Source organism: Aegilops tauschii, chromosome 5 (genome assembly GCF_002575655.3).
Source record: "Aegilops tauschii subsp. strangulata cultivar AL8/78 chromosome 5, Aet v6.0, whole genome shotgun sequence".
Classification (NCBI taxonomy): domain Eukaryota; kingdom Viridiplantae; phylum Streptophyta; class Magnoliopsida; order Poales; family Poaceae; genus Aegilops; species Aegilops tauschii.
This window is the reverse complement of record NC_053039.3, coordinates 258,348,289-258,360,668: the sequence shown is the minus strand read 5'-3', so window position 1 is coordinate 258,360,668 and position 12,380 is coordinate 258,348,289.

The window sequence follows — 12,380 nt, the reverse complement described above, 5'->3', positions numbered from 1 at the left end:
GAGTGAGGGAAGAGATGTGTGCATGCCCGAGAGACAAAGTGATAGAGACCTATGTTGGGGTCCGGACTTTACAAGAGAGAGGGGTGTTAATGTGCTCGTGTGTTGGTGTTTGGGGGAGAGAACGACTTCTCTATGTGTGTGTGTGTGTGTGGTGGGGGGGGGTTGACTTCAGATAAAGAGTGAGGTGTCTATATTTGAGGGACTTTAGCGTAATTGAGATATTGTGCACTCATGGTTGATCAATTTGTTTCACAGTTTGTACTATGAGATAACGATACTTTTGAACATGTGTCATATACCTTGATGTACCAGAATTACAAACCTAAGATTGGAATTTTGGAATTCGACTCCATCATTAGCTTTTGTAATTCATTTAAACGGAGGTACATTTTTTAAGCCAGGATTTCATGATTTCAAATTCATATATCAAACCTAGATATATACACATACGGGCATGTTCAAACTTTATAATCATCCACTTTATTCATACACATACACATTTTTGCTTTTGTCATCATATTTAGGATAAATACATTTGGAATTTCATGTGAATTGGACTGTATGATGGTATTTGCTTGTAGTAGCTCAATTATCCATATTTGAATTGAATGGACAATCTAAGTTTCGAGTTGGAGACATTGATTTTCAAAACTTGCACTTTTTTTTGCATGCAAAACAAACAAATTGTCGGCCATGATATCATAGTCGGCCGTACGAGAGCAGAATACTTATAATTTTAGGCGCCAAAAGCTTTCAAACTTCCCGCTCACATCGAAATATCACGCGCCCGAAAGTTTAGGCCTGCGATATTCCTGTTTTACCCCTGCCACATGAACGGAAAATGGCTGCTTTGGTAACTCCATTGTTTTCCCCTCTTTGCCCCCAACATTCTTCCCCAGAGCCCCTCCCCTTCCCCTCCCCGACCCCCAACCACGGCAAGCCGCCAAATCTAGTCCTCCGCCGCAGCGGTGGACCTCACACCCCGCCGGATCTACCTTCCGCACCTTGGAACCCCCAACTGCCAACTCACCACTTCACCGGAGCCGCTTCAGCGACTGGCTTGTCCACCGCTCCAGATCTCCTTGACCGCCATCATGGTCCACTGCACCGGATCTGCTTAACCGGCGCCCTCGTCCACCACAGCGTAGGCCCTTCACTGACTCCCTCGTCCGCCCCTTCGCTGGCCCTTCATACAAGCCCTCGTCCGCCGCAACAGATCCGCCTCACCGAAAGCACTGTACAACGCGCCCACCGAAGCCTTCGTCCACTGCACCGGACCCGCTCCACGGACGCCATATTCAACTCCACCGGCCCTGCTTTACTGACGCCGCAGCCTCATCAGCTTATTTCGATTTGTACTCCTTCGGTTTTTCTCTTTATCGTGCAACTGTTCACTTACCAAAGATGAGCTTTCTTGTATGTCGACAGGCGCCGCAACCGTAGCACCGGAGCCGCTTCAGCGACGGCGACAGCCGGCCCAAACTCAACCGCAACACGAGCACCATCGACGATCCTTAGCTATCAAGTATGACAACGATACCCATACGCCGTCGAGAATCAGGTACTATTATCCAACGGCCGGCACCTACGTTCACTTTCCTAGCATAAGCACCGCACCTTTGAATTTCTTCAGGGCATCATTCAGTATTTCATGAGAATCGTTATTCTGCTTGCACCTGTAGGGCCATACTTCTGGCAGTGAACATGTTACATGTGCTAAATTACATACCAGTGCACATATAGTTAATATGCTTTAGTTTTGTTCTGATGCCACCTGTTGGTTCTATCAGACTGCTTAATGTTCTCTATGCTTAATTACACATCACCAAACTAGCATGTGGTTTCGCTGCTTTTTGTTCGTTTTACCCTACATTTTCTGATGCTAGCTATTACATCACTGCTCCGAGCATCTGTTCATTACTTGTTTGTGTGTTCTTGATCTTCCCAAGTTGCATGACTAATTTGATGCTTCTATTAATTATGGAGCTGCCAACCCCATCAAGCAAAATATTTGTTCTTTTGGGGCTGGCACCTCGAACAAGCATAAAAATAGAGTGAAGCAGATATATTGTCGTGTATGCACACACCCTTCTTTCATTAGTTTAGATGAACCATTGATGATCAATTCGGACCAGTGCATGCGATTAAAATTAATTTTACCTAAATAGATGGTGCAGAATAAACTACAACAACTAGATTTGCAACCACGGGATGCTGACGATATCTTCAAAGAACATTGCAACAGCAGCTAGGCTTCACAGCAACATATGGTAAGCCAGTGTGTTTTAGTACATGTGAAATGTAATGCAAGTGGGCTGCTTTCTTGGCTTGTGCCCTCAATGTGTAATCCTACGAATTACAAATAGTTCAGTTGTCTGCTTTGCTGTATTGCTTGATTCGAATGCTTATTTGTTGTTACGCTATACCTGAGTTGGCCAATATGTCAGCAGTGCCTGTTGTACTATCGTAAAGAAATGCATGCCTATTTCATTTGAGTCCTTAACTTTTCCTCTCAACTTCATCACAAGACTGTCTTCGTAGTTTATATGAGGCCACACTATTAAGTGCTTTCTCAGATTATTTCAACTGCTTAGATGCCTTGGCAACTTAAATATAGCGGTTGTACACTCCCTTTCAACTAGGGATGTCAACTGGGTCCCGTTTAATCCCGATTAAAGTCCACTAGTGGTATGATAGTTCAAAAGAGTTTTTGTTTTTTGAGGAAAATGAACTAGGGAGGTAGCAAAAACTAACTAGATGGGGGAGTTTTTGTTTTTTGAGGAAAATGAACTAGGGAGGTAGCAAAAACTAACTAGATGGGACTGGCGGATGTCGTTTATTTGCCACTTACATCCCTAGTTTCATCTTACCATTTTAATTTCTTTTCGGCTGATGCTGCTTCGAACCATTTAAATATAGTTTGCCATGCTCGGCAATAATTCGTCTGTCGTTTACCATGTAAGCTTACTGCCTAGATCATACGATAACTATCTCTTACTGATGTCCAGAGGAAACCTTTCAGGCTGCCGTTCACACTAGGACACAATGTACAACCCCAGAATCTATTTGTGGAAGCAGTGCGCCATCCATGTTACCAGATGGTAGCAGTTCAGAGGCAACACCGCCGGAGAGCAGTCTGAGCACAGATATTATAGTGCTTGAGGCTCTACTAGAGGCAAAAAGAGATGGTGTGGCTGCCATGAATGAGGTAATCTTTATCTTGAGGCTGGAAATTACGGAATTAGCGACACGCATTATGCAAGCAACCCAAGAATTGGAGGAAGTAAGAATGTTGCATTTGAAGACGGAGGAGGTCCTGCTGTTTCTGCTATCTGAAGCCCAAGGTAATCCCGGTTCTTCTTTAGATACCAGTTGAAATTGTCATTAGATTATTGTACTTGCATGTTGTGTCATGTCTCTGAATGGATTATGTTGCAAGACCCCCTATGTTGTCCATGTGTTGTAATGATCCGAATTTTTTAGGCGAGGTAATCCTCAGTACTTGTATGATTGACATAAGGTGAACTGTTTTTCGTGTGAGCATATTGTATTGGATGAAATAACTGTTTTGACTCAGAGTGTATCCAACCTACTGAATTCGAAGATCACGGCATTTCTAAATCATAATCATATATAAAGGTGGAATAAATCTTTGTTGTGGTTTTGAAGAAATAAATAACAAAACGTATAATTATCTGTGGATATTCATAATCGAATACAAATTGGATTTGAATTTAGTTTCCCAGGTCCCAGGGCAAATGTGAATGCTAATTCTCCCAAGTTTTGAACGAAGCGGCTAAACACCCACTATAATTTGTGGGCTGCCCGTAGTAAGTGTTTGCGAGATGGAAATTACTGTCTACCCCTGACACTTGACATCCTTATCGACCGGATTTACACTGCTGTCGATAGGGGTAGACTAGTAACTTCAATCAGACGTGACACGACGGCCTCTGAGCCCATTCAGACACGGTGGGCGCCAAACGTGGGCGGCAAAACACATTTGATTCAAGCTCATCCGAAAGACATGTGTCTCTTCCTCCATTTCCCCATTCATACACGGTGGGCGGCAAAACAAACTCTCCTCGTCCGAAATCGATGTAGGCTAATATTTTAAATAGGGGCAGATGTGTAACTTCCATCAGACGTGACACAACCGCCCTACCTGTCAGCCCCGTTCATACACCATGGGCGGCAAAACACCCTCTCCTCGCCCGAAATAGTTACCGACAAATATTTGGGAGATGCGAGACTACCGTCCTATTCCCAACCGACGCGATGTCCGAAATTTTAAACGGGGGATAAGTTCGTAACTTTCCCCCATTTCAGAGAAGCGCGTCCCAAAGTTTGAGATCCCCCTCCCCTCCATTTGCCCATTCATACACCGTCGGCGGCACGACAACCTCCGCACTGCGGCCAGCCTCCTCCATCCGCCACCCCATCCTCCACCTTGCCGGAGCCGCTACCCCTACCTCGTCGTCCACTGCAAGAGATGGACGTCTCTCATCCACGGCGCTGGACTAGGATCCTTTCATCGCCTCCTCTCGCTTCATCGGCGCCGTCGTCCACCTTGCAGTTGCCGCTCCTACGACTGCCTCGTCCACGGCAACAGGATATATCCCCCGACCCGGCCGTGTGCCGTCTAAAGTCTTCTTCCCCGCCGCCAACAGCCATCACACTCGCAGCACCCTCAACGTATCAGCATAGGCCTACACGGCGTCGCAAGAGAGGTAGTACTCTTCCATATGTGCTTAAGTTATTGATCTCACCCGGAAAATAGATCGTAATTTGTTTACTGTACTTTTCTTGTCCGTACCAAATCGTAGTGGCTAGTTGAAAGCAAACATTGGTTGCGAAGTAGCTTTGTCCGGTTTGCACCTTCAGATCCGCCATGGCACGGGCACTATACTCGTAAAGCTTATGGTTTCCCCCCTTTATATTCACTACCATCATCGTAGGTGCTTCGTGTCGTGCTAGCACTGCTCCTCAAGACCTCAACCCAAAGCTTACGTGTTGAAATATGAATCTGATATGATGCTCATATCCCTAAAACAGAGAACGTTTAATTGGTCACCTAATGTTCCTATATTCGTTTCGAAAAGCATGTGCGCCACCCACTGGTCCAGCTAGTTCCACTTTCCTGATTTTTCTCTTGATGCTTAGGGTTTTCCCCTTTTATCTACTCTACTATGATCTGCGTAGGTGCTTTCTGTCGTACTAGCATTACTCCACCCTTCAAGCTAAACAACACAACACTCAGAATTCGAAAGCTTAGTTGTTCAAATATGATTGTGATATGATACTGATATTAGTTAACCGACACATTTAATTGGTTAGCTAAAGGTCCCACTTGAGTTTCCAAATGCATGTCGCGACATATAGAGAGACAGCATAATTGCATTACTTTGTCACTTGTTGACCGTACTTTCTTGTCCATACCAAATCTTAGTTGTTATTTCAAAGCAAACATCGGTTGCTAACTACCCTTTGCGCGGTTTGCAGCTTCAGATCTGCCATCCCACTGCCACGGTCAACACTGTACTCATCATGCTTATGTTTTCCCCATTTTATGATGACCACAATCAGCCTGCGTGGTTCGTGTCGTAATAGCACTGCTCCACCCATCGAGCTAAACAAGCTTAGTTGTACAAATTCATATCTGATATTATTGCTAATATTAGTAAAACTGAGAGATGTTTAATTGGTTAGCTAAATGTTCCTACTTTAGTTTCGAAATGCATGTGAGCCACATATGGAGAGACCGGAAAGAATAGTATTTCTCTATGCGCTCTAGTTCATCATGGGTGGCCAACCGACATTGTATTGAAAGACTTGTAATATCTTCAATCCGCTTGCTCTTTTGCTCTTCTTTAAGATGATACTCTTCTCTTGCGGTCGACTGGTCAGGTCGAGTTGTTCTCCCTTAGTATATTTTGAATCTGTCAGGTCAGGTCGACTTGTTCTTCTTTACTGTATGTTGAAGCTATCATCTGCGAAGTGTCATCACTTCTGGAGCTCTCATATTTTGAGTAGTAGGCCACATTATATTAATGCACACAACAAATTACAGCATGCATGGCATCTTTTAAAGGAATTCCAGAGATAGCACAAAGGGGTTTACAGGGAGACAGTATTGGATTAGAATCACTTCTGCATTACAAAGAAAATCTCACTTGTTTTTATGTTTTCATGCATGTCAGATATTGAACATTATCAAAATGAATATGAGAATGGGCGCACGAGAGGAATATTGCGGAACGATCCACTGGCTAACAAACTTGGCATGGTGGAGGATGGCCTATCTTATTCACCCATCAAGGTGCTTGCTCTAACTTTGCAAAGTTGTATTGGTCGCACATATTTTGCATCTGACCTCTTGCATTACTTCTACTTTGTTACACCATCTGCTTAGTTTAAGCATCATATATGAGTATATGCCATACCTATCCATTTTATGTACCTATTCCATGTGTCGTCACACTATGTTTTTCCAGTCAAACGTTGTTCTTTCGTAATAGATGTCCAAAAGGAAGAGGGTGAGTGCAGATCCTCAAGGAGTACAAACTAGGTATTTGGAAAAGGTAGTGATACCTGTTAAATCAGATAGATCAGCAGCCACAGAAAACACAGGCCCAACTGTACCACACTTTACCCCTACTCTAGTGGCCAAACCCCTATTAGAACTGCTAGGAGCCCAGCGTCAGGTACTGTCTATGATATCAATTCAAAATTTGAACTCCTAAATTTCTGCTTGTGCCTTACCTTCTCTCTTGTATGAAAACTAATTTCAGATGAATCTCCTTGCTCAAAGGATCATACGATCTCAAAACAATAATGGGCTCTGCATTGCTCTTGTCAGTACCTCTCTCCCTTTTGCCTTGTAACGCTGTACTTAATTAATTGCTATTTGATTATGTATCATCAGTCTGCACCTGAGCTTCATTATCCTTTGTTTCTTCCAATATTATTTGATCTATATGTACTCTTTGCAAAATGTAGAATAATGGCAACGCTTATAAAGAATTTTCTTTGGGGAATTTATTGAATTATCCTTCCATCAACATGGCGAAGGGCTTTGTCCAGCCCGTGTTAACATGTAATGTAAGTTCATCCTTCTCAAGCCTTCAAACTTTGTTCTAGTATAGATTTGGATAGGCATCATTTCCTCCACTACTGTTTGCTTTGCTGTTTACATCTGATTGGATGTTTGCAACAACTACCAGTTTCAAATTGTAGTTGTAAAAACATGTTCCTTATGCAGAACAGATCCATTTATTTGCTTATATAATTGTGAAACCTGTTACGTGTCTCCTTGTTTCTCTTTCAGACTCGTATCTCTTACGCCAGGCAGAACTTTAGGGAAGATAGTGAGCCAAACCATCTTGAGGACAGCGAGATGACCCCAAGGTCCTGTCTTGATGAAGACAGTGAGTTGAAGCTACTCACCAGCAGGTGTGAGACAACCTCTGTGCAGTCGCTGCCTCAATCAGTTCAACTTCTTCAGTCTCAACTTAAAGCGGAAAGGCTTGCTTCAGCTCAGCTCCGACTTGAAGTCAAAGATGCAATGAAGATGTCAGAGGACTGCCGTGCGCACCATCATGCCTTAAATCTAGTGTTGATGCATCTATCGTTGACACAACTGAGGTCTACTCAGCTTCTTCAGCTATTTGGGGGGCCCGACGTGGCCAGGCCTAGTGCCTTCTGAAGTGCTCTCATTTTGTATATTCTTTTGTCGGCGCGTTTATTTGCACTGGTGGCGAACTTTGATGCCAAGTGGATGTAATATGTGTGATAGCCGTGATAGCCTAGCGTAAGTTGCTTGCTTATTTATTTCCTTGTTGTCTTGTTTATTTGTTTGCTTGTAGTCATTGCAGTTCTTTTTCCGCGGTTTGCTAGTGGCTGCAATAACCTATTTTTTAAAACTAGGCCACAATAACCATGGGCTAATATTTACTGTAGTGACACTGGGCCTCCTACGGGCCGTAGAAACAGTGGGCCTTCTACGGGCCGTAGAAACAGTGGGCCTTCTACGGGCCGTAGAAACAATGGGCCTTCTACGGGCCGTAGAAACAATGGGCCTTCTACGGGTCGTATCATCAATGGGCCTTATACGGGCAGTATGATCGATTGGCCAAACTTGGGCCAATAACAGGCCGCATTATGGTCGTAAACGGGCTAGAGTTGGAATCATCCATTCATGGGCCGACCATAACGGGCCATCGTTAATAGGCCGTATTTGATGACGCTATGAAAACGGCCCAACGTATTAACGGACCACAAATGGGCCGACTGTAACCACGGGCTGAATTTGGCCCACAAGCAAAAACGGACAGTAACGGGCCGTAAGTAAACGAATGCTGGAAATGAGCCCAAGAATAAATGGGCTCTGAGAAGGCCGAAAGATAACATGGGCTGGAAACGGCCCAACGGAATAACGGGCCGTTAATGGGTATAAAGTGATACACTGTTCATTATGGGCCAGTTTCACCACGGGCCGTTAATGGGTGTAAAGTGATACATTGTTCATTACGGGCCAGTTTCACCATGGGCCGTTAATAGGCCAAGAGTTACATAGGGACTCATATGGGCCGAAAGACGTCATGGGCCATACATGGGCCAGAAGTGAAAACGGGCTGGAATCATATTGGGTGGCCCAGATGACGCTACTGGGCCTAATTCGGATAGGGTGTAACGGGCCTTGGGTTAGCGGGCTGTAAATGGGCTATATGCGAACAGGCCGTTAACAGGCTTTACATGGGCTGGCCCGCCACCTTTTGACCAAGTCAAACGGGCCGGCCTTTTCTTAGGAATGGGCCTCTGTTGGGTCGTGCCACGTGTCGACGTATCATAGGCGCCTTCTGTCCAATGAGTGGATGACATCTGTCCCAACGATGAGCCGACACGTGTTTCTTCCAGCCAATGATGATTTTACACATGGAAAATCCCCATTGGTCGGGGCTGTTAACGGGTTATCGGATCCAAAACCCGACCCGATAGCTTAACGGCGTTCCGTTACGGTGGATGCCACGTGTCGGTCACCCTTGACGAAAGCACTTCTATGACGCGGGATTTATCGTCATGGAAGTGGACACTTCCGTGATGATAATTTTGGTAATGTCATGGAACACTTCTATGATAGCATAGGTATGACTATCTTGATTCTGTCATAAAATCGTCATGGATGTACATGCATGACAGAAAATGCGACCTACTGTGACAAACACGTATCATCACGGAAGTGTATTTTTTTGTAGTGAGGAGACATTACAAAGGCTGTCAATGCTGCCTGCCCGGGTAGAAGAGTTAAAGAGATCTGCCGCAAGAGCTGGTGCTCTGACCGCGCCAACCCGGGCAAAAGCATGGGTGCCCGATCTTGATCGGGAAGATGTCAGCAAAGGCTATCCGAGCTTAAAAGAAGACGGATCAGAATTTGGCAATGATGACCTCCGAGCCATAAACCGGGAAGTACGTCCACTGGCTTGCCAATTAGTTGAAGAAGCTGGTATTTCACATTATCAGGCAAGTTATGATGTCAACAACAAACAGATTGCCGCACCAACTCCTGAGGTTCAAAATCTCATCCCGCCAATTCGTAAGCACACTTATGCCCCTGACATTGAACCGTCCACCCTTATAAGCGACGAAGCTGTGTTCCAAGCCCTAACTGGGATCGACTGGGCAACTATTGACTTCCAGCCGCTGGTTAGAGACGAAGAGGATGAACCGGTGCAGGATGATCCGCAGCCGTCAGGTCAAGCTGGTGACGAATCATGATCCGGGGATCGGGTTATCCTTCTGCGAGCCGCAACACTTGCTGAAAAACAATTATTCGTTTGGCCACTAAAACGCCTTGTAATAGCCTAGTTCAAATACTTGGTCTATTATGCCTTCATGCATATTTATTTTGCGTGATACTTGTTAATTCGCAATGCTTAAGATATATGATATTCATAATCCGTAGCTGCTCCTGCATATAAGAAATTGAAAGTGTCCTGGCGGTTTACGGCCGGACGGGTCATGATGCCCAGACATATAGCCAGGGTATATAACCAAGGCTTTAAAAAGATAATCAAATATGAAAATAATTGATACATGTGACCTTGAGTCATAATGTTGGCTGACCAACTGTTGTAATGAGGGTAATAACCTTAATCCTCTGTCATATTGTGGTGGTTTACGAGAAAACCGCTCCGGGTTATAATAAACACCGGTTTATTCATATTCAACTTTGGCGACTATAGTCAAAACCAGACAGGGTTAATAATCTTTGGATTATGACTGATCATATACTGACAACTTGTAGTTGAAAGTCAAGCCGGGTTTAATTAACGCCGGTTTATCAGAAGATTATAAATATCATCAAAAGAGAAAAACTTGGCAAATAAAAGCATACAAAAAAACTTGTAGTCAAGGCTTTTCACGGGCTGCCAGGCCCCAAATTTGAGGCTTTTCATGGGCTGCCAGGCCACTGAGTTAAACCATTTCACAAAGCCTTTTAAGATGGTCCTCAATCCTTAACCAATCGTCGTTTTAACTTTGACAAGTTCAGGATCTTAGTAGATTGACTTGTCGAAGTTCGGCGGGTCATACCAGGTTTACCTGGATGGAGTGACTTACTTAAAAGGCAGGCTAACCCGGGGTATTAGGTGTATACACCAGGCTTCCAAGCCGTGGCTTGATAGCCTATTACAAGTGTAGATTCTTTGTTCATTCCGATAAAAAAGATCCCCAAGCAATATTTTGAGCTGTGCTCAGTGGGTGCCTATGTTTGAGTTGTTCTTTTGCAACACTCTCTTTGGCCCCGAAGTAATTTGGCTTTGAACCGATCAAAAGGTGTGACTATGGTTCGAATACGACCAAGCCCCCAAGTGATTTCTCTGGTGGCTTTGCACCGATCAAGAGGTGTAGCTATGGTTCAAATACAACCAAGCCCCCAAGTGATTTTTGATATAAAGCTTTATAAGCTGAATCAAGGTGTAAACCGGACGCCGCTTTATGAACAGAAGCCCCCATGTAACCACACATGATATAAGAAAAACAACAGATACCCCGCTTTAGCTGAGGCTCCGGTTTATTCATATTGATCATAATATATACATTGTCATTACTATGTGCATAAGCAGAGCCTATGGCTTAGGTATAGTAAGGTCGAAGATGAGCGATATTCCACAGCCGGTGGGTCTCCTCCTCCGATTTACATGAGTCTTTGCACTCTCGAACATCAATAAGGTAGTATGACCCGTTATGCAGATTCTTGCTGACCACAAAAGGTACTTCCCAAGGCGGGGATAACTTGTGCATATCAGTTTGATCCTGAATGAGTCGGAGCACCAGATCACCTTCTTGGAAAGTTCTGGTTCTAACCCGGCGGCTGTGATAACGATGCAGATCTTGCTGATAAATTGCCGAACGGGCTGCTGCAATGTCACGCTCCTCATCCAGCAGGTCGAGCGCTTCCTGTCGTGCCTTCTCATTGTCGGTTTCGACATATGCCGCCACATGAGGCGAGTCATGATGGATGTCACTAGGGAGAACCGCCTCCGCTCCATAAACCATGAAAAAAGGCGTGTAACCCGTGGATCTATTGGGTGTGGTGTTGATGCTCCACAACACAAAAGGTAACTCCTCCACCCAACAACCCGGCGTCCGTTGCAAAGGAACCATAAGTCGGGGCTTTATGCCTCTCAAGATCTCTTGATTGGCTCTCTCCGCTTGACCATTAGACTAGGGGTGAGCTACTGATCAAACGTCAAGCCGGATGTGCTCACGTTGACAGAACTCCTTCATAGCACCTTTGGACATATTGGCACCATTATCGGTTATGATACTGTGTGGAAAGCCAAACCAGAAAATCACCTTTTTGATGAATTGAACTGCTGTAGCTGCATCACACTTACTGACTGGTTCTGCCTCCACCCACTTAGTGAACTTATCAACCGCCACCAAAAGGTGGGTCTTCTTATCCTTGGATCTCTTAAAGGGCCCAACCATATCTAGCCCCCAAGTTGCAAACGGCCAAGTGATTGGAATCATCCTCAACTCTTGAGCCGATACATGAGGGCGTCATGAGAATTTTTGACATCCATCACACCTTTTGACCAAGTCTTCAGCATCAGCATGAGCCGTGAGCCAATAGAAACCGTGACGGAACGCCTTGGCTATCAGAGATTTTGAACCGGCGTGGTGACCACAATCTCCTTCGTGGATCTCACGCAAAATTTCACGGCCTTCTCCAGGAGACACACAATGCTGAAACGCCCTTGTCACACTGCAATGATGTAACTCTCCATTGATAATAGTCATGGACTTGGAACGCCGGATTATCTGCCTGGCCGAAGTTTCATCCTCTGGTAACTCGCCTCGGTTCATATACACCAAAT